Source organism: Pan paniscus, chromosome 17 (genome assembly GCF_029289425.2).
Source record: "Pan paniscus chromosome 17, NHGRI_mPanPan1-v2.0_pri, whole genome shotgun sequence".
NCBI lineage: Eukaryota > Metazoa > Chordata > Mammalia > Primates > Hominidae > Pan > Pan paniscus.
In genome coordinates, this window is record NC_073266.2 from 52,053,072 (window position 1) to 52,077,247 (window position 24,176).

At 38.1% G+C, this 24,176-nt stretch overlaps 1 protein-coding gene across 18 annotated transcripts in view; it reads left to right on the top strand.

Annotated features, from left to right (window-relative positions):
* DTNA (dystrobrevin alpha) overlaps window positions 1-24,176 on the top strand; it is a 410,756-nt gene that overhangs the window by 177,047 nt on the left and 209,533 nt on the right. For all 18 annotated transcript variants that reach the window (XM_055102482.2, XM_063597316.1, XM_063597318.1 and 15 more), the window contains one exon: window positions 20,381-20,505. The gene's annotated coding sequence lies outside the window, so the exon portion shown is untranslated. The remainder of the gene's footprint in view (window positions 1-20,380; window positions 20,506-24,176) is intronic.

Sequence of the window (24,176 nt, forward strand, 5' to 3'; positions counted from 1 at the left end):
GTGTGCACGCATGTGTGTGTTATGACTGGAAGGAGATGATAGCAAATATCTTCCTTTAAAGTAGTACTATCCAATAGAAACAGGATGCAAGCCACATATGTAATTATCAATTTTCTAGTAGCCACATTAAAAAAGGAAAAAGAAACAGGTGAAATTAATCTAAATATATTTTACTTAGTCCAATATATCAAAACTATTATCATTTCAACATGTAACTAATATAAAAAGTTATTAATGAGGTCTTTTATTCCTTTTTTGTACTGTATGCTTGAAATCCTGTATAGATTTTACACTTCCAACACATCTTGATTTGGGCTAGCCGCATTTCAACTGCTCAATAGCCACATGTAGCCAATGACTACTGGACTGTACAGCCCAGGTATAAGGCAGGCACTTCTTTGTACAACAGTATCTCATTTGAAATGCCTAGCTTCTGATATTTCAGCTCTCAGTTTGAACATGTTTTTCCTTACAGAAGAAATCCATATATATAAATATTTCATTCTAGATTCTAACACATACACATACACACAGACACACACACACACACACACACATTTAACATCTGGGTTTTAACAACCTATTCTGATCTTCTTCTAAATAAACCTGAAAAATAAAATATTTCCTCTCACCAGCCCTTTCTGAAGGTGCATGTGAGCCTGTTATCTTGCGCATTAACCGGTGACCGTATTTAGTGTTGTCAGAGCTGCTGACTCATTGCCTATGAATGGCCCCGCTGCCAGTGGTGATTGTTTGACAGAATGCCAGTAATGGCTGCCTACGGCTGCTGAAAAGCTGACCTTGTAACAACATCCACATTCTTTTGGTTGCTTTTGCTGACATACTCTCAACTCAAAAACTGTTTTCAAAACAAAAGTATAATGAAGTATTGAGCTTTTAAAAGCAATTGTATTTCAGTTCTTTAAATTATCTGAGTGTATCAAGGAGGGCAGAAGGCAAAGAAATGAGTATACAAGAGAGGGAACCATCCTTGAAAGTTGACATTTGAGCTACAGGCATATAATACTTGGGGACAGTGTTCTAAGACAGCATGGGCATCCAAATGAAGCAAAGCTGTATAAACTAAAAATAAAATTCTAAGCCCCCCAACCATCTGAATGGACCCCTCCTCTCAGCCAAGAGCATTCCAGTTAACCTGGAAAACTAGTTCAGGCCGTGAGAGGAAGTGGGGGGTCAGACATGCCTCTTTATACTCTCCTCCCTTTGGAATTCAGGCACAACTGAGCAGCATTAACATTAAAACAGAGATCTTAAGACTTTTTGTAGCAATAGGTCACCAAATTCCAGCCTGATCTAGTATAGCATCACCTGACAGACAGCAGGCCCTGAAAGATATCAAAGTATTTTACTCTAAAATATATTTCTTTGACATATTTTGAAATAGACCTGCAAAGCTATTGCTTGTGGGGAAAATCTGCATTCTGTAGAGAATCCCCTTCCCTTTCCAGGTCTTTTTCCTGATCCAGGAGAGAATCAACTAAGAGTCTGGCACCTTTTTAAGTCTAATAAGAAACATTTACAATCTAATCTCTCTGAAGCCTGTTACTTGGAGACTTCATCTGCATAATAAGAACCTTGGTCTCCAAAACCCCTTATCTTAGCCCAGACATTCCCTTCTGTTGATTCCAGGTCTTTAGACAATAACTTAAGTCTTCCAACCAATTGCCAATTAGAAATTGTTTGAATCTACCTATGACCTTGAAGCTCCCCACCCCCGCTTTGAGTTGTGCCACCTTTCCTGACCCAACCAATGTACATCTTACATGTATTGATTGATGTCTTTTGTCTCCCTAAAATGTATAAAACTAAGCTGAAGCCTGACTACTTTGGGCACATGTTCTCAGGAGACAGGGCTGTGTCACTGACCATTGCCCACTCATATTTGGCTCAAAATTTATCTTTTCAAATATTTTTCAGAGTTTGACTCTTTTGTCAACAACTATTATGATATCTATTTTTTATCTTTCTCAGTATCATTTATTAGCTCTGTATTACTAACCTATTTGAAATTCTGTTTATTTGCAAAATGTATTCCATTCTCCACCCTGAAAACATTTTCCCCAAGTGGAGCTTCTAAACAAAGAATATGAGATGCTCTCCATTAATTAATAAGAGCTAAGGTACTATTAAATACTTAAAACAGGGATCAAATTAGCAGTACTTACTAGACACTGCTCTAGCTAGTGGATACGTTGATCATTCACACTATACTCAACTTTGCCCATAAAACTTAGTGTATGCCTTCCAGCTGCAGTATGTATTGATGGCCCTGCCTTCTGTTAGAGTACAAGTGTTTAGATTCTTCTCTTTTCCTGGTGACGAGGTCTGAAACTCTTGAATCTTCTAAATTCCTACTTGGGCTGATATCCCTGCTCCCTCTTTATGGCTTCTTTTACCCCAGACTCTAATCTGCACTGGTAGTAAAATTTCCTTTCAGTTCACATCTCACACATAATAGCCAGAGTCTGTTTTGCTAATTTTAATCAGACAAAGGATGAGTTTCACATAGATGAGTTTTCAATAAACAGGATGAATGAACGTTCAGCTAGTTGTTTTGGCATATTTTCACCACTAGAGGGAGATAAAGGCGCCTCTCCATCCACTGTTCCCACCCTCTTTGCCCCAAGATAGGAGAGGTGACAGAGTTAAGTGCAGAGGATAATGGTCAGTGAGATCATGGAGGGAAATTAAGTTATATATTTGGAGAAATCAAAAATGTGGCAGCTTGCAAACCCTGCCAACATGTTTTATGTGGCCTACCCAGTTTGGGGCAACATTTATAAATTGGAAATTTTCACATAAATATCTGGATTTCCACCCTGAACTTGAAAATAGAAAAATGTGGCCACACTGTATGTCTGCGCCTCTGTGTGGCAGTCAGAGGGAGCTTCTCTCTATAAACAAGGCACACACTCTTCCTTTCAACTCCATCACTATCACTCTCTATTTTTCTAACACCGAGATTAAATGTAAGCTGTTACTTATTATCAAGCTTGCATCATTTTGTTGTTAAGAACCGGTTGTTGTTTTTTTTTTTATTTTTGTACTCAGGTCAAAGATGGTAAAAAGAATAACATAGCAAGCAAGCCTCTTGTAATTTCAAGGAAAATGAGAGAGAACATATTTCTTGGAGGCAGTAAAAAATATTTACAAGAGTAAAATATGCAGGCACAATGTGACTGGTCTCCTTGACTTACACTTACCTATTTCCATCATTTACATCAGCTAGATGTCCCTATGAGCTTTGCATAACCCTTTGGAAATACCTGCTTCCCAAACATGATATGGCAGGAAGAAGATAAGGGACTGGGCGATCCTGGGACCCAGTCAAATACCGTCTCTCAGTTGTCCCCACTAACCAATGACTGAGAAATGTCTCTCATGACTGATTGCCCAAGGATTTACAAAATTGACATGTGAGGGACAAAAATCTCAGTCTCGCTTAAAATAGCAGGAAAAACATATCTGCATGTAACTTATACTCACAGAAGAATTGCAGAACTAAAATTTGGATTTAGGTAGGATAAATTCCAACACACAGCTGATATTCTGATTTACTCATATCATTGCTTCTTGATCTGAAAAAGAAATGATAATATAAATATTAGTAATCATAGCTAACATCTGTTGAGTTGACAGTTGTGTCAGGCACTGTGCTAAGTGATCTCCTTTAACCCTGAGGAACAACTGTGTTATTCAACCTCAGAGATTTGTCTCAACAACCTTAATATATGCCCTTCCTTTTAGGACAACGGTTCTCAAAATGAAGACACTTTCATGAGATTCTTGAGGTTAAAACTATTTTAATAACAACTCTAACATATTATTTGGCTTTTTCACTATGGGACAGTCACACAGATGTGCAAAAGTTATGGTAAGTAAAACTGCTGGAATCTGTTACTAGAGGTTGAAGGCAGTGGCACCAAGCTCTACTGGTAGTAATATTTCTTCACTCCCATGTACTTCCAGTGAAAAACAAAGCAAGCAACAGCAAAAGCATGTTATTAAGTCTTGGGAGTGTAAATGATGTTATTTTATTTATTTATTTTTACTTTTTATTTTTTTGAGATAGGGTCTCACTCTGTCATCCAAGCTGGAGTTCATTGGCATGATCGTGGCTCACTGCAGCCTTGACCCCCTGGGCTCAAGTGATCCTCCTACCTCAGTCTCCTAAGTTGCTGGGACTACATACAGGTGCATGCCACCACGCCTGGCTAATTTTTTCTTTTTTTGTAGAGACAAGGTCTTGATATGTCTTGCTATGCCCAGACTTGTCTTGAACTCCCAGGCTCAAGCGATCCTCCTGCCTTGGCCTCCCAAAGTGTTGGGATTAGAGGCATGAGCCACCGTGCCTGGCCACATCCTTTTAATAGTGCAAGGAAATGGGAAGTACACATAAAGCACTTTTGAAATATGTTGAGGTGCAGTAGTTGTCTCCAAGTATTATTGTTCAAGGTACAAGTGGTACTAGTCATTTCTTTCATAGAACATTTTTTTTTTTGAAAGAACAATGGGCAGACAAACTATGATTATTTCAGCAGGGGTATTTGGCAAATTTTTTTTGAAATTGAATGAAATAAGCTTGTCACTTCAGAAAAAACAACTGACAGGAATTTCTGACAATGATAAAATTCAAACTTTCAAGTAGAAATTAGAATTTTGAAAAGCCTACATCTGCCACTATAAACTTGACAGCTTCTCGATACCTTTCTTGATGAGACTCGTGGTGACATTAACAAAAGTAATTTTTTGTTATCAAAAATAATACGTAAACATTTGGAAGATCTGCTTTACTAAGTGAGCTAGACCATTTTGTCATAAAATGATATATAGATTTTTTAAAAAACTATACCAAGTATGAGACAAATAATTGAGTTTACTGTAATAGATTATATGAAGTTCATTGATATGTTTCAGATTCCACATTCCATTTTTAAGGAACAATCACTTGTTGAATTTCACTGTTGTATCAAAGAAAACTGTCCATAATAATCTGAAAGGCTATGAAAAGACTCTACTATTTCAAACTACAAGTCTATGTGAGCCTGGAGTTTCTTCATATTTGTCAACCAAAACATATTCCAATAGATTAAATGCAGAAGCAGATAGGTAAATCTGGCTATCTTCCATTAAGCCAGATATTAGGGGATTTCCAAAAAATGTAAAACCATGCTTATCACCAAAATTTTGTTTTGGAAAATATTTCTATTTTATTAAAAATATATTATTTTATTTATGTCACATGTAATGGGTTTATCATTGTCACATAAATGAATCTATAGACCAATTCTTTTAAGATGCTCCAATCACGTGCTTTATTAAGTCAATTTTAAACGTATAATGAGAATCAAGGGAGGAAAGATGGGGTAGGTTAATGCACTTAGAATAGTATGCAAGTGGAATAAAAGGAACTCCACCACCTGAATGCTGGGTTATACAATGTCCATATGTCTTGTTTCTGCTACACCAGCCTTCCAAACTGGTGGTGTGGTTGTGGAGTGAGAATAGGGTTTGAGGAAGGGGCCTAAACAGACAGGTGGAAGGTGTCTGGGGTACAAACTTGCTCTATCACAGAGACACAAGGGCAAGTACACCTATCAATAGCTTTAGCTTTCCATTAGCTTGCCAAGTAGCTTTGGGTTTTATCTCCAGTGAATTTATAAATAAATATTTTTAAAGTTTATAAGTTTTCATTTCTAATAGGGTAAATATTGATAGGTATAATAAACATAAACAAAAGCTCTTGGGGGTCTTCAGAACAAAAAGTTTAAAAACCTCTGATGTAGGATATGGGATCGCTTTTGTTAACCCCAAAGTAGCATGGCAATTTATTGAAACCAAATTAAATGATTTATCTTCTATCTCCTATCTTCTTCTTCTTCTTCTTTTTTTTTTTTTTAAAGGTACTCATCTCCCCAGAGTCAGATGAAAATGCTAAGTCAAGCTCTCAGTAACCCTCAGGTGGCTCCTAAGGCATATGTCATATGCAAGGCCACCAGTTAAGGTAGAAATGCACCACTAAAGGGCAAGACCTGAGCATTCTTTCCCAGAATTAGATGCTTCTGTCTTTTTATGATTTCCAGTAAAAGTATCTCTTTGTCTAAGAAAGCAACCACGCATATTTTGCACACAAATATTTTTTTCCTTAGGGAAACAAGATATACATTACAAACAACAACAACAAAATATTAAGAATCTGATTTTCATGCTAAGAATTTGTCAATGAAATTGTGTCCAAATAACTGCTACATTTGTATATAAATTTTTTATGAAAACAAGATTTATGATTGGGGTTTAATGCATATTAGAGAAGAATTATTTATATATATTTTTTATTACACTTTAAGTTCTAGGGTACATGTGCACAATGTGCAGGTTTGTTACATATGTATACATGTGCCATGTTGGTGTGCTGCACCCATTAACTCTTCATTTAACATTAGGTATATCTCCTAATGCTATCCCTCCCCACTCCCTCCACCCCACAACAGGCCCCAGTGTGTGATGTTCCCCTTCCTGTGTCCATGTGTTCTCATTGTTCAATTCCCAACTATGAGTGAGAACATGCAGTGTTTGGTTTTTTGTCCTTGCGATAGTTTGCTGAGAATGATGGTTTCTAGCTTCATCCATGTCCCTACAAAGAACATGAACTCATCATTTTTATGGCTGCATAGTATTCCATGGTGTATATGTGCCACATTTTCTTAATCCAGTCTATCATTGTTGGACATTTGGGTTGGTTCCAAGTCTTTGCTATTGTGAGTAGTGCTGCAATAAACATACGTGTGCATGTGTCTTTATAGCAGCATGATTTATATTCCTTTGGGTATATACCCAGTAATAGGATGGCTGGGTCAAATGGTATTTCTAGCTCTAGATCCCTGAGGAATCGCCACACTGTCTTCCACAATGGTTAAACTAGTTTACAGTCCCACCAACAGTGTAAAAACATTCCTATTTCTCCACATCCTCTCCAGCATCTGTTGTTTCCTGACTTTTAATGATTGCTATTCTAACTGGTGTGAGATGATATCTCATTGTGGTTTTGATTTGCATTTCCCTGATGGCCAGTGATGATGAGCATTTTTTCATGTGTCTGTTGGCTGCATAAATGTCTTCTTTTGAGAAGTGTCCTTTCATATCCTTCACCCACTTTTTGATGGGGTTGTTTGTTTTTTTCTTGTAAATTTGTTTGAGTTCTTTATAGATTCTGGATATTAGCCCTTTGTCAGATGAGTAGATTGCAAAAATTTTCTCCCATTCTGGAGGTTGCCTGTTCACTCTGATGGTAGTTTCTTTTGCTGTGCAGAAGCTCTTTAGTTTAATTAGATCCCATTTGTCAATTTTGGCTTTTGTTGCCATTGCTTTTGGTGTTTTAGACATGAAGTCCTTGCCCATGCCTATGTCCTGAATGGTATTGCCTAGGTTTTCTTCTAGGGTTTTTATGGTTTTAGGTCTAACGTTTAAGTCTTTAATCCATCTTGAATTAATTTTTGTACAAGGTATAAGGAAGGGATCCAGTTTCAGCTTTCTACCTATGGCTAGCCAGTTTTCCTAGCACCATTTGTTAAATAGGGAATCCTTTCCCCATTTCTTGTTTTTGTCAGGTTTGTCAAAGATCAGATGGTTGTAGATGTGTGGTATTATTTCTGAGGCCTCTGTTCTGTTCCATTGGTCTACATCTCTGTTTTGGTACCAGTACCATGCTGTTTTGGTTACTGTAGCCTTGTGGTATAGTGTGAAGTCAGGTAGTGTGATGCCTCCAGCTTTGTTCTTTTGGCTTAGGATTGACTTGGCAATGCGGGCTCTTTTTTGGTTCCATACAAACTTTAAAGTAGTTTTTTTCCAATTCTGTGAAGAAAGTCATTGGTAGCTTGATGGGGATGGCATTGAATCTATAAATTACTTTGGGCAGTATGGCCATTTTCACGATATTGATTCTTCCTATCCATGAGCATGGAATGTTCTTCCATTTGTTTGTGTCCTCTTTTATTTCATTGAGCAGTGATTTGTAGTTCTCCTTGAAGAGGTCCTTCACATCCCTTGTAAGATGGATTCCTAGGTATTTTATTCTCTTTGAAGCAATTGTGAATGGGAGTTCACTCATGATTTGGCTCTCTGTTTGTCTGTTGTTGGTGTATAAGAATGCTTGTGATTTTTGCACAATGATTTTGTATCCTGAGACTTTGCTGAAGTTGCTTATCAGCTTAATGAGATTTGGGGCTGAGACGATGGGGTTTTCTAGATATACAATCATGTCATCCGCAAACAGGGACAATTTGACTTCCTCTTTTCCTAATTGAATACCCTTTACTTCCTTCTCCTGCCTGATTGCCCTGGCCAGAACTTCCAACACTATGTTGAAAAGGAGTGGTGAGAGAGGGCATCCCTGTCTTGTGCCAGTTTTCAAAGGGAATGCTTCCAGTTTTTGCCCATTCAGTATGATATTGGCCGTGGGTTTGTCATAAATAGCTCTTATTATTTTTAGATATGTCCCATCAATACCTAATTTATTGAGAGTTTTTAGCATGAAGGGCTGTTGAATTTTGTCAAAGGCCTTTTCTGCATCTATTGAGATAATCATGTGGTTTTTGTGTTTGGTTCTGTTTATATGCTGGATTATGTTTATTGATTTGCATATGTTGAACCAGCCTTGCATCCCAGGGATGAAGCCAACTTGATCATGGTGGATAAGCTTTTTGATGTGCTGCTGGATTTGGTTTGCCAGTATTTTATTGAGGATTTTTACATCGATGTTCATCAGGGATATTGGTCTAAAATTCTCTTTTTTTGTTGTGTCTCTGCCAGGCTTTGGCATCAGGATGATGCTGGCCTCATAAAATGAGTTAGGGAGGATTCCCTCTTTTTCTATTGATTGGAATAGTTTCAGAAGGAATGTTACCAGCTCCTCCTTGTACCTCTGGTAGAATTCAGCTGTGAATCCATCCGGTCTTGGACTTTTTTTGGTTGGTAAGCTATTAATTATTGCCTCAATTTCAGAGCCTGTTACTGGTCTATTCAGAGATTCAGCTTCTTCCTGGTTTAGTCTTGGGAGGGTGTATGTGTCGAGGAATTTATCCATTTCTTCTAGATTTTCTAGTTTATTTGCATAGAGATGTTTATAGTATTCTCTGATGGTAATTTGTATTTCTGTGGGATTGGTGGTGATAACCCCTTTATCATTTTTTATTGCGTCTATTTGATTCTTCTCTCTTTTCTTCTTTATTAGTCTTGCTAGCGGTCTATCCATTTTGTTGATCTTTTCAAAAAACCAGATCCTGGATTCGTTGATTTTTTGAAGGGTTTTTTGTGTCTTTATCTCCTTCAGTTCTGCTCTGATCTTAGTTATTTCTTGCCTTCTGCTAGCTTTTGAATGTGTTTGCTCTTGCTTCTCTAGTTCTTTTAATTGTGATGTTAGGGTGTCAATTTTAGATCTTTCCTGCTTTCTCTTGTGGGCATTTAGTGCTATAAATTTCCCTCTACACACTGCTTTACATGTGTTCCAGAGATTCTGGTATGTTTTGTCTTTGTTCTCGTTGGTTTCAAAAAACGTCTTTATTTCTACCTTCTTTTCTTTATGTACCCAGTAGTCATTGAGGAGCAGGTTGTTCAGTTTCTATGCAGTTGAGCGGTTTTGAGTGAGTTTCTTAATTCTGAGTTCTAGTTTGATTGCACTGTGGTCTGAGAGACAGTTTGTTATAATTTCTGTTCTTTTACATTTGCTGAGGAGTGCTTTACTTCCAACTATGTGGTCAATTTTGGAATAGGTGCGGTGTGGTGCTGAGAAGAAGGTATATTCTGTTGATTTGGGGTGGAGAGTTCTGTAGATGTCTATTAGGTCCACTTGGTGCAGAGCTGAATTCAATTCCTGGATATCCTTGTTAACTTTCTGTCTCATTGATCTGTCTAATGTTGACAGTGGGGTGCGAAAGTCTCCCATTATTATTGTGTGGGAGTCTAAGTCTCTTTGTAGGTCTCTAAGTGCTTGCTTTATGAATCTTGGTGCTCCTGTATTGGGTGCATATATATTTAGGATAGTTAGCACTTCTTGTTAAATTGATACCTTTACCATTATGTAATGGCCTTCTTTGTCTCTTTTGATCTTTGTTGGTTTAAAGTCTGTTTTATCAGAGACTAGGATTGCAACCCCTGCCTTTTTTTGTTTTCCATTTGCTTGGTAGATCTTCCTCCGTCCCTTTATTTTGAGCCTATGTGTGTCTCTGCACGTGAGATGGGTTTCCTGAATACAGTACACTGGTGGGTCTTGACTCTTTATCCAATTTGCCAGTCTGTGTCTTTTAATTGGAGCATTTAGCCCATTTACATTTAAGGTTAATATTGTTATGTGTGAATTTGATCCTGTCATTGTGATGTTAGCTGGTTATTTTGTTCGTTAGTTGATGCTGTTTCTTCCTAGCATCAATGGTCTTTACAATTTGTCATGTTTTTGCAATGGCTGGTAACAGTTGTCCCTTTCCATGTTTAGTGCTTCCTTCAGGAGCTCTTGTAGGGCATGCCTGGTAGCGACAAAATCTGTCAGCATTAGCTTGTCTGTAAAGGATTTTATTTCCCCTTCACTTATGAAGCTTAGTTTGGCTGGATATGAAATTCTGGGTCGAAAATTCTTTTCTTTAAGAATGTTGAATATTGGCCCCCACTCTCTTCTGGCTTGTAGAGTTTCTGCAGAGAGATCCGCTGTTAGTCTGATGGGCTTCCCTTTGTGGGTAACCTGACCTTTCTCTCTGGCTGCCCTTAATATTTTTTCCTTCATTTCAACTTTGGTGAATCTGACAATTATGTATCTTGGAGTTGCTCTTCTTGAGGAGTGTCTTTGTGGCATTCTCTGTATTTCCTGAATTTGAATGTTGGCCTGCCTTGCTAGGTTGGGGAAGTTCTCCTGGATAATATCCTGAAGAGTGTTTTCCAACTTGGTTCCATTCTCCCCATCACTTTCAGGTATATCAATCAGACGTAGATTTGGTCTTTTCACATAGTCCCATATTTCTTGGAGGCTTTGTTCATTTCTTTTTATTCTTTTTTCTCTAAACTTCTTGCTTCATTTCATTCATTTGGTCTTCCATCACTGATACCCTTTCTTCCAGTTGATCGAATTGGCTACTGAAGCTTGTGCATTCGTCACGTAGTTCTCGTGCCATGGTTTTCAGCTCCATCAGGTCCTTTAAGGACTTCTCTGCATTGGTTATTCTAGTTAGCCATTCATCTAATCTTTTTTCAAGGCTTTTAACTTCTTTACAATGGGTTTGAACTTCCTCCTTTAGCTCGGAGAAGTTTGATCGTCTGAAGCCTTCTTCTCTCAACTTGTCAAAGTCATTCTCCGTCCAGCTTTGTTCCATTGCTGGTGAGGAGCTACATTCCTTTGGAGGAGGAGAGGTTCTCTGATTTTTAGAATTTTCCATTTTTCTGTTCTGTTTTTCCCCCATCTTTGTGGTTTTATCTACCTTTGGTCTTTGATGATGGTGACATACAGATGGGGTTTTGGTGTGAATGTCCTTTCTGTTTGTTAGTTATCGTTTTAACAGTCAGGACCCTCAGCTGCAGGTCTGTTGGAGTTTGCTGGAGGTCCACTCCAGACCCTTTTGGCCTGGGTATCAGCAGTGGAGGCTGCAGAACAGCGAATATTGCTGAATAGCAGATGTTGCTGTCGGATGGTTCCTCTGGAGGTTTTGTCTCAGAGGGGTACCCAGCCGTGTGAGGTGTCAGTCTGCCCCTACTGGGGGGTGCCTCCCAGATAGGCTACTCGGGGGTCAGGGACCCACTTGAGGAGGCAGTCTGACCGTTCTCAGATCTCAAACTCTGTACTGGGAGAACCACTAGTCTCTTCAAAGCTGTCAGACAGGGACATTCAAGTCTGCAGAGGTTTCTGCTGCCTTTTGTTTGGCTATGCCCTTCCCCCAGAGGTGGAGTCTACAGAGGCAGGCAGGCCTCCTTGAGCTGTGGTGGGCTCCACCCAGTTCAAGCTTCCCGACCGCAGCTTTGTTTACCTACTCAAGCCTCAGCAATGGCGGGCACCCCTCCCCCAGTCTCGCTGCCACCTTACAGTTGGATCTCAGACTGCTGTGCTAGCAATGAGTGAGGCTCCATGGGTGGGGCGTGAGACCCTCCGAGCCACGCGCAGGATATAATCTCCTGGTGTGCCATTTGCTAAGACCATTGGAAATGTGCAGTATTAGGGTGGGAGTGACCTGATTTTCCAGGTGCTGTCTGTCACAGATTTGCTTGGCTAGGAAGGGGAATTCACTGACCCCTTGTGCTTCCCAGGTGAGGCAATGCCTCGCCCTGCTTTGGCTCACGACAAGCCCCAGTGAGATGAACCCGGTACCTCGGTTGGAAATGCAGACATCACCTGTCTTCTGCATCGCTCACGCTGGGAGCTGTAGACTGGAGCTGTTCCTATTTGGCCATCTTCAAGAATGATGTTTAAAAATGTGGAATTGCATGTGCTCAGTACAAATTTAATTCAGAATATTTGTCAGAAGTACAGTACTCTGCATGCAAATGTTTTCTCTCCTCTCCATTCACCCTGCTTTTCATGTTACTAATGTAACTGATAGAGTTCCTACAAAATCTTTTTTATTTTGCCTTTTTGTTCTATATCTAGTTTTATAAGGTTTTATCCTTTCTTCCTTTATTTCTTCATTCCTTCCTTCTTTTCTAATTGAACTTTACATCATAGTATCAACAGACACAGTTATACCAGATCACACTGTATCAGTCTCTTAGAAGTGTGCAGTAGGCCTCTCTAACAAATGAATACATGGAAATTTTGAGCAAAATCATGATCACATAGTATCAGAGAGATTTCAGTACACTCTATGGTATACCTGCTTGTAGGTAACTACAAATATGGCTTTTTAAAAGCTAGTTAGACTAACCTTTGACACATTTTTACTTAACCTGCAAAATTCAATTTAATTCTTTTTTTGGCCAATTTGGTGGGTATAATGACATGCAGGAGACAAAAGACTGCACTTGGGTAAACATTGTTTTCTTGTCCTGATCAGCAAAAATACGTGAATCTTTCTGCCTTACTTGAAATTAATTTCAACATGGAGAACATAAAGCTTTAATGAGATTCATCACTGTGGGGTGGCATTTATCTATACTTAGTTTTAGTTTCATATTGCCCTACTTATATTCATAAAAGGAGATTTTCATCTAAGAAAACCTGAGATACTTAGGTTTAGTGATTATTTGTGTAGGTAAATACACAATGAGACTCACTGGTTTCTCAATTGTATTTTTTAAAAAGATACAAAATGAGATAATCACTCCCTTTAAAAGTGTATTCTAAGAAAGTGACTCCTATTTTTCTGATATTTTGGGATACCTGAGTTTTGTACAGTAGTGATTTCTATAACAAAATAAACCTTAATATAAAAATAAAATAGTGACTTACTGCTTTACCTTGAAATGCAGCTGACATGTGTTCTGTGTGAATGTGTGTATAAAGTACGTGAATAAAGGAGCGTTCAGTCACTACTGATGTCTCATATCTTCATATGTATCATATCCCTTAGTGAGCAAGTTGAATAAAAATAATTTCATAGCCATAAACAGAGGAAGTATTCATGCTGAATATGTATAGATTGCTAATAATAGGACAAAAAAGTTTCAAATATTAAAACAAAATTATATATAGTTTACAGTTCTTCAACTACTTCCTTAAAAATTATATGGTATGTGTATATATGCACAAACATATGTCTGTGTGTGTGTATAACTGGAAGTAAATGTATAAAATCTTCATAGGAATTTCCTGTGGGGTGGAATGTGGGTGATACTAATTTTCTTCACAATTTATTATATTTTCCACATTTCCTAAAAGGAAAGTTACTTTGATCAAAACACACACACACACATACCGCAGTTTAAGAACTCCATGTTCCTTCTTGTCTCTTGATCTATTTTTAATAAAACTTGATTTTTAATAAGTATTACCATGTAAGCCAATTATTTTTACATTTTATTTGTTTGCTTTTTGAGAGAGGATCTCACTCTGTCACTCAGGCTGGAATGCAGTGGCACAATCTTGGCTCACTGTAACCTCCGCCTGCTGGGCTCAGGTGATCTCCCACCTCAGCCTCCCAAGCAGCAGGGACCACAGGTACACACCACCACACCCAGCTAATTTTTGTATTATTATTATTATTATTTTTTTCTCTATACAATTTCTGAGATACTTACGTAAACTTAATCACTGGGGTTTTGTCATGTTGCCCAGGCTGGTCCCGAACTCCTGGGCTCAAGGGATCTGCTTGCTTTGGCCTCCGAAAGTGCTGGGATTACAGGCATGAGCCACCTTACCTTTTAAAAATGCAAGTATCATCTCGATAAGCAACTGTCTTAGCCTTACAATAAAATGCAACAGAAAGATACGCAGAGCCAGTCCTTCAGAAATAAAAAAAAAAAATGCTGTGCAAGAAACAGCTGATAAATCCTTTTTAAACCACCTTCATTTTTCTCAGCACCTTTAAAACAGTTGACTGGATACCCAGCTGAACTGATATTGACAGGCAGGCCATCATATTATTTCTTAAGTGTTCCTGAATGTCAGCAGGTCTTCGGCTTTGTGGCGTGAAAAATTCTACATTCATTGCGGAAGGTGTATATTTTTTTCCTGTTGACAGCTATTTTGTCCAAATATTGTTCTGTCTGCTTTATCTTACTTTAACCTAAGTGATAAGGTACAACTTTTTATCCGCTTCTATTGACTAAATATCAAGAATAAAACCGAATTCTCTGCTACTATCTTATACTTCTCAAATATCTTCTTGCTGTCTTGTTAAATTTTATCAGAGATAAGTATTAAAGTAGGCAACTGAAAAGTGAGGCACAGCAGTGGCCTATATGGATACCCAGAATTGTGAAGTACACACATGTTTCTGCAATCACTGGGCTGTGATTTGATGGAAATGAATTATAGATGCACAACCCCTTCTGAGATTAGATTAATTTCCCTGATTATTAGTCCAAAGATTTAAAAACTTCACAGAAATGAGGTTGCCGCCCAGCTTAGGAGCTGATGTAGCCAGTCTCAAAGGCACTTTCCTTGGGGCCCAGAATCCCTAATGGGAGAGGCCTGCCTGACTGTGTGATCTTGCCCTTCCGTGAAGGTGCCACACTGGATGTGAACAACTAAACTGTCACAGCCACAACCCCTTTATCCTAGGGGCTTGAAGAAATAAGCTATGCCCTTAATAGGAAGTAAAGACATCCAAGACCTTCCTGCCTCTCTTACCGTGCTGTGTGTCAACAAAAATAAGTCCTTAAAATAGAGAGGATGCCTAAGCATCCAATAGCACTAATTCTGTTTCCAGCTTTTAAGTGTCCAAAAAGGCCCATTTGCCAGCCATCCTCTCCCTGACTCTGACTTAATTAATATGCTTGTGTCTGGGGTGATTCTGGGTTTAGTCCAAGGGCCATGATTCCAAATCCATTTTACTACAACTTTCTAAGCCACTTTGACGTTCTTAGGCCGATAACTAATAATCTGGTGAAATTATTTGAATAAGTTTATACTGCCACGCTGTACAGGAACCAGATGTGAAAACATGAGCTTTGTGTTTGCTAACTGTTCCACCATCAATCATTTATTCAAACAAGCATTTAGTGATGATTGCTATTCATCATTAAAGATTATGTACTAGAGATGATGAAGAAATAAGCAATAAGTCCCTGCCCAGAGTTGCACGTATTCTTATAAAGGGATAAGAAAATTCATGGTAATTTTAAATGATAACAGGTGCTGCAATGAAAGACCTCCAAGAGTGGTGTGGCAGCACTAAGGACTGGAATACAGAGAGGCTCTAAGAGCACAGCTGGGAGGGGCAGGAAGGAATTCACGTGGTATATAGAGTTGGAGGAAGCTTCAAAAGGGAAGTTAGACTTACCTTGTTCAACTTCAGAGGTCTGGATGGGACCTGTGGTAAAATTACATAATAGAATTAGGACTCAAAGGAACTCGGACCACCTACCAGGGTTCCTCAACCTGGGTACTATCAACATTTTGGACTATTCATTATTTGGCTGGGGGTTGGGGGGCAGTAGTCCTATGAATTTTCAGATGTTCAGCAGTATCCTGACCTGTACCTACTAGATGCCAGTTGCACGTACCCACCCTGCACAACCAAAAATGTCTCCAAACATTGTCATATGTCCCCTGGGGGCAAAATCACCCTGATTGAGAACCACTGGACAAAAGTCATACCCTCAAAAGAAGTCCTGGAGAGCACCTTTTTATTCCTCCTTTTAATATTTAGGCTACCCGTTCTTGAATAATAATGAAAGTAGCTAAAATTTCTGCTTGGATTCCTTATATTTTTAGGGTGAATAAAATAATCATGAATTCTTCAGATTGTGATGATGAAATTATTTTTAATATGGTGCAAGTTCACAAGGGTAAGAGAAAGGAAATTGAACCAAATCTTTATAAGAAAAAGAAGACACATTTTAAAATAAGAAAATGTAATAGGATTTTTCTTTTACTACATTCTTGCTAGTTAATCTTGTATTTCACCCTACCTTGTTTATTCTAAGGTATGTATAAATAAAATCATCATCTAGAAGCTTTAATCTGACTTGCAAATATTTGTGTGAAAGAAAAATCCAAACTTCTTAGATTTAAATTTGATGGCAACCAAAAATATACATTCATTCATACATTTGTTTGTTCGTGCAATAAATATTACTGCAGGCATACTATGTGCCAGCCACCATTCTAAGCATCAGGTGCACAACAATGAAAAAAGTTCCTGCCTTTGTGGAGCTATATTCTGGTGTGAAGAGACAATGAATAAATAATACATCAGACATCAGGTAGTGGCAGTACAGGGGAATATATCAAAATAAACAATAGAGAGTGAGTACAGAGTGCTATTTATGGTAGAAACATCAGTCCGAGCATAAATAGGAATAATAACATGAATGTTAACTCTTCTCCAGTCTAATATTTGTCTAGGTCCCACAGAATCTGGGCTGAGAGGACCACATATCCCAACTTGTAATAAACGTGTATGCTTTACCAAATCCTACCACTACAAATGATTATTGAGCCTCTATTTAAATTGATATCATTGGTATGAAGATCACTACCTTTTTAGGTGGCCCATTCTGTTTTTGTGTCCTCCAATTTGAGGGGGTCCTCTTATTAAGCAAAAATGTGACTCCTGCAACTTCCATCTAACCTACATGCCTAAAATGCAGCACCCAAAATAAATGAAATACTTCTTTCTTTTATGGTACTCTGTGGTAAGACACTGGTTCCTAGCTCCAATCCAGACCCTGGATGAAAGCTTTTCTGGGAGCTTAGTAAAGAATACAGTATTTTTATTTTATACCATGACACTAAATTTTAATTTCTAGTCACAAGTTAGCCAACCTAGAATTTAAGTTAGCTGACCTGTAATTTAAATAAGAACTTAAAGAGAGAAGGGGCCAGGCACGGTGGTTCATGCCTGTAATCCCAGCATGTTGGGAGGCTGAGGCAGGCGGATTGTTTGAGCTCAGATGTTCGAGACCAGCCTGGGCAACATAGCAAAATCTCATCTCTACAAAACATACAAAAATTAGCTGAGCGTGTTGCTGAGCACCTGTAGTCCAAGCTACTCAGGAGGTTGAGATGGGAAGATTGCTTGAGCCTGGGGAGCTTGAGGCTGCAGTGAGCCACGATCATGCCACTGCACTCAGTATGGGTGAGAGAGCAAGACCTTGTCTCAAAGAGAGAGGGAGAGAATGGAGAAAGGTATAATTTGTATTCCCACCCAATGTTCATGTGAAAATTTTGCTTTGCAAGTGTCCAGTAGGCTGCAGGAAGAGTATAGTAGGATTGATGCCTTTAATTCACTAGCAGCTTGGGAGGCTGCCACCCTCAGGTGAAAGAAAGAGTAGAAAGAATTGAGGGTATTCAGCTCTGCATACTCTGGAGTTGCCATGCAGGATAGAAGCCAAGAATGGTAGGGATGGATCTGCCTCCAGATTAGACAACTAACTTCTTTTAGTCACTATCTGTGATATATGGGGTGAAATGGGGCCACTTAGTAGAAAAGGAACAGCAGAATTTAAAGCTGCCTTGTGATCCGTAGACCACCCAAGGTGCAACTTTTATTAATCATAGATCCTGGTCAAGATGTCAACCTGGACCACCCATGGGGTTCTTTAACACAGTGTCTCTGAGCATTGTTTAGGCTCCCTCCAAATCTATTGCAGTCTGGAGTAACCCATTGGACCTGGACCAAAAAAAAAAAGAAATATGCAAGTCATCCTTCCCAAAATTGTCAGGTACAGGAGCAACAACCAGCAGCCAAATCCTAAGAGGTCCCTAGGACAATACCAAGTGATTTCTCGAGTGATTCTACATTGCCAGATAGAGCTGGATATAAGTTTATCTCACTTTATTATATACATAGATATAGCCTAAGGTGAAAATATAATACTTTAGATTATATGCGATTTTCATTTATTTCCAGGTGCTGTGGCTTAGAGAGCTGTGTTCATGAGGAGAAATATTTTTAATATATAATTTATTCTCAGATACATAGGTCTAATCTACTCCAACTCCAATTTTTTTTAAAAAAGCATGTACTTTAAGAAACAAAAAATATCTGAAAGTACTACTGTTGTAATAATACATTTAATTCAAAGAATGTCAACCAGATGTATGTGCCTAGAATCATAGCACAGGGAAAGACTGTTGGGTCTGAATGTCACAGAACAGTGGTTAATTGTGTAGTGAAAGCCTCTTTATATCCTATTAAATTGTATTAGGTCATTCTCACACTACTATAAAGAACTGCCCATGACTGGGTAATTTGTAAAGGAAAGAAGTATAATTGACTCAGTGGCAGATGGCTGGTGAGGCCTCAGGAAACTTACAATCATGGTGAAAGTGGAAGCAAACACAACCTTCTTCATGTGGCAGCAGGAGAGAGAAGTGCAGAGCAAAGGGGGAAAAGCCCCTATACTATCACAAGAACAGCATGGGGATAACAGCCCCCATGAGTCAATTATCTCCTATTGGGCCCCTCCCATGATATGTGGGGATTATGAGAACTACAAGTCAAGGCAGGGACACAGCAAAACCATATCATAAATAAACCTCACGTAATGAACATGTCTGAGAACTTAGATAAGAGGAAGGGGAAGATTTTGTTATAGAATTTTCTTTAGTACCTCAAATCATAGGAAGCCTGAACCCAGTCATGAAAGCTGAAATAATTATTGTGTTCATTTTAGATAACCTGGGTTGGGAGAGGAAAGCATGGGGTGGGAGTCAGCAGCAGAAGGCACCCATCACCCAGCAAAGGTGCAGAGCTGGGTTCCTTCCATCCCTTCCCTTTCCACCCCCACTGCCACCAGATGCCTTGTCCCTTTTACTTTACTGTGTCCCTCCTCCCCACACTTTTCTTCATCTTAACATGAGATTTCCTAAGCTTCAAATTTTTGCTGCTTCAAGCCATCTGGCACCTGGGATAGTAACACGCAGCCCGTATGTTCACAGGGAGAAGCAAGGAAGAAAGGGTGAGGAGGAAGAGAACACTAGGGAGGACTGGCTGAGGGGAGATGATGAGTGGAGTGCCTGGGTCACTCCCAGCCATAGGGTCAGGGATCTTGGGCATTGGGGCGGGCAGTCTAGAGCTTGTCTCTTTCAGTTCTCATTGAGAAATTTTCTCAGAAGGCAAAAGCTTATAAAATCATTCAGCTTAGTTAAGAAAAATTAACAGCCAATCTTATGAAATATTTACAATTTATGTTATTACTACACAACATAATTATATGGATTATTAAGTAACATTAGGTTGCCTTTGTAGTCCACCTTGCTGTAGTCCACTCTTACAGGGTATCTACTAATGACTGCTCAAGCTCAATCCATCAGAGGAAATGTTAGTCTGAGGACTCTGATCTTAGCAGTACTTTACTTGGCTTCAGTAAAAATTATGTCAATAAAATATCCCCGAAAACTATCTACTTGGAAAACAAAGAAGATTCCATGTTTTCCCATTTCTGGTTTTTCAGTCAACTAAATCCATAGAGCTATATCAGGAACCCAATGTTCCAGGCAACTATCATTAACCAGCTTTTAAATCTTGGATGATCACTTCATCCCTCTGGGACTCACTGTCTTCATCTGTGAAAAGACTTCTACTATAAATGTCCATTATTATAAATATTTCTTATACTAAATGAAAAGCAAGGTTCTAAATTGCATACGTTATTAATAGAGGATAAGGGGATTTATAAAATATCGTATGTTCTAGATCTGCCAATTCTGGCTTCCTGTTTGTGTAATAAATACAGAAGTGTGAATTGCTTAGCTAAATAAAAGTCTACTTTCTCATTGCAGATAAATAGGATTTACCAATCCTTGGATGAAGTGCTTGGGAAGTCTTTAAGTGCCGTAATCAACTGCCATTTTGAAGAATATAGATGGTTTTGAAAAGTTCATGCTGTCCCTTCATTGAATTTTAGGTGAGTGTGTTTAAGACAAAGAACTTCAGATGAATATTGAACTGTTTCTTTTTAGAGTGCTCCTCTCATTTGCCTGAAAAGAAAATGGGTTTAAATATTATCAATGCTGAGGTGGAGCAAGATGGCTAAATAAATATTATCAATGCCTTTCAGTTTCGTACCTTTAGTGAGGTTCCAGACAATGAAAGACTTACCGTCTTTTTGTTTATTTATTGTTATTATTATTATTATCAGAAACCATCTGAACTGTGAGCTATATAACATAAAGGTTGTCTTGACCGTCACTTCCCAGTTTCTATTAAGCAAATGCCATAATACTTCATTCTATTCTAAAGGTTATATAATTTGTAAAATATAAAATGTATTTAATATCAGTGTAATAAACCAGAATGAGACAAAATTTTTGATGGCATAAACTGAATGAAAATTTGATGGTGATAATAGTGGCTTAATCACTAATAAATCTGTGTTTGAGATCGGGATAACGTTTTAGATGCGCTTATTGGGAGATTTTGCTTAGAATTAAAAGTAGGGCATGGTTAAGGGCAGGTGTGCTAAATTTTTAAAGTGCTATGTACAATTAAACACAACACACACACACTCACATTCAGCTTTGTTTTGTCTGGCCATGAAATGAATGAATAAATATATTTTACATCATCATATGTCATCACCCTTCCATGTCAGAAAAGAGAAGAGCCTAAAATTGGTGGTTTAATATTAGTCTGATATATGCCATTGCCATTTTTCAGCAGAATAGAGGGGAATGGAGAAAGTGAGTGGTGGTCATATTGAGGATATTGTGTGGCTTTCCACCTCCTCCTAAGTCTAGTTTTCAAAGTGTGGCTTTATTATGTACTTTGAAGAAAGGTGATCTTCAGAACACCAGCATATACCTGTGTTTACAATTCCAATAAAATAATGCAGCTGACAGAGCATTGGCCACTGTCTAAATCTAATCTGAAAGGCAGAGATGCTTCCTTAATACTTTTGATTAACTTCAAAATGATGGCAAATAATGCTTTCATAAACTTACAGGTGTATAAATTTGGTTTATAGAGATTGGATTTAGAACTAAAATGGTAATTCTATTTATTTACAAGATGTGTTTTGAATGCAGTTCCCAGAAGCTAAACTTGGTGCCCATCAAAAATACCAGTAAATCAATTTGCCTAGTGTAACAGTTACTCTAGAAGAAAAAAATGAAAATGAAAAACTTATTTTCTGAATCGTTTATTTTCCACTTGTGCCCATCTGTGCCTGTTACCTTCAGGGCCATTCCTTGCCCTGCCCTGCCTCTCTTTATTCCGCAGGGACTGACCCTATGGGCTGTATTTTCCAGCCAGAGCCTCTCCTCCCCTCCTACATGTTACCTCCAGCTTCTTCCAGTGACCTGAACCCTGAACCTCATTAACACTGCCTCTTCCCTTTTGTCCCTTGAGAATCATGAGTGATAGTGCCTTTGGCTTCCTGAGGCTGCTGATCTTCAATTTGATCCACCATTCCCAATTTAGCTTCTCAATTCTTTCATCTTTGTAACCATTTCCTTGTATTAAAGTTCATCATTTTAAATACTTAGAATGTTTTCTTTTTTCTTGATTGAATCCTAACTAATCTATCAATACTTCATTAATTTCTTCCAAAATTATTGGAAGAAAATGAACATGGATTACTTGCTTCTTAAGAAAACAAGTGATTCCTAGGAAATTAAATTTAAATGTAAAGTTGGGCAGGGTGTTTTTTACTTTTAAAATACTTTATACTAAGACATTGAGATATAATATACATACAAAGAGGACACAAGTAAGTGTATATCTCAATGAATTTTCACAAAGTGTATACTTCCCATCAGATCAAGAAGTAGATTACCAGTGCCCCCAGAAGTCCTGCTCATGTGACCTTCCAGTCATTCCTCCCACAGAGGAAACCATGATCATGGCTTATGTGACCATTAACTAATTTTGCCTGTTCTAGAACTTTATCTAATGGAATCATGCAGTGTGTCATTTATTTATTAACTTAGTAAAATTTATTTGAGAGCAATTTAGGTCACCCAAAAATTGAGTAGAAAGTACAGTTTATATATATCCCCCTATACACAACACACACACACACACACACACACACACACACACACACACACACACACACACACACACACCCCACACACACACACCCTATGGGCATCCTCCACCAGAATGGTATATTTGTGACTATCAATGAACCTACATTAACCCATCATCACCTGAAGTCCACAGTTTACATTAGGGTACATTCTTGGTGTTGTGCATTCTATGGGCTTTGACAAATGCATAAATGACATGTATCCACCACTGTGGTATCATACAGAATAGTTTCACTGCCCTAACAATCCTCTGTGCTCTGCCTATTCATCCCTCCCCTGCACCTCACCCCTCATCTTTTTACTGGCTCCATAGCTTTACCTTTTCTGAAATGTCATATAGTTGAAATCATACAGTGTGTAGCCTTTTCAGGTTGGCCTCTTTCACTCAGTAATATGCATTTAAGTCTCCTTCATGGCTTTTCATGGCTTGATAGTTCATTTTGTTTTAGCGTTGAATAATATTCCACTGCCTGGATGTACCACATTTAATTTATCTATTAACCTATTGGAGGACATTTTTGTTGCTTCCATGTTTTGGAGATTATGAATAAAGCTGCTATAAACATCATATGTAGATTTTTGTGTGGACACAAATTTTCAACTCATTTAGGTAAATATTTTAGGTTGGTGCAAAAGTAATTGCGGTTTTGCCATTACTTTTTGATTTAATTACTTTTGCACCAACCTAATACCAAGGAGTGTAATTGCTGAATCCTAGGATAAAAATATGTTTAGTTTTGTAAGAAACTGCCAAACTGTCTTCCAAGTTAATTGTATCATTTTGCACTTCCACCAGCAACAAATAAGTGTCCTGTTGCTCCATATCCTCTCCAGCATTTGATGTCAGTGTTTTAGAATTTGGTCATTCTAATAGGTGTATACTTCTGATTTTAATGAGCAGTTCCCTAATGATGTTGAACATCTTTTCTTATGCTTACTTTCTAACTTTGTATCTTCCTTGGTGAGGTGTCTGTTCCGATCTTTGGCCCATTTTTTAATTGGGTTGTTTTCTTACTGTTGAGTGTTAAAAGTTCTTTGTATATTATGGCTAATAATCCTTTATCACATGCGTCTTTTGAAAATAATTTCTCTTATTTCTGTCTTGTCATTCTCTTCAAGGTTTGTTTTTTAAAAAACTGAAAAAAAATTAAACTTAATATATTTAAAGCCATATCCTCAGCTATACAATATTGTAACATTAATTTGTTGCTGTTAACACAATCATTGTCAAGTTTCCCATTTTGCATATCAAATTAATGGGAAGATTTTTAAATTTTCAGATATATCCCAAGTATTATGTTTATTTTTAAAATATCCACATTTCACAAACTTTACTATGTACAGTATAAGAACTTCTTAGTCTCATTCCAATTTAAATCAGTCTCATTCCAGCATTCACATTTAAATCTAAAGCTTCTGATTTACTTCATTTTGGTTCTTTTCACCTACAGTTGAGAGATCTGACCTCTCTCGTTTAGTAATGGTTGTTTGCTACTTGAAGATGCCTTACGATCTGAACATTTCAAATTTCTTGTAATAAATACTG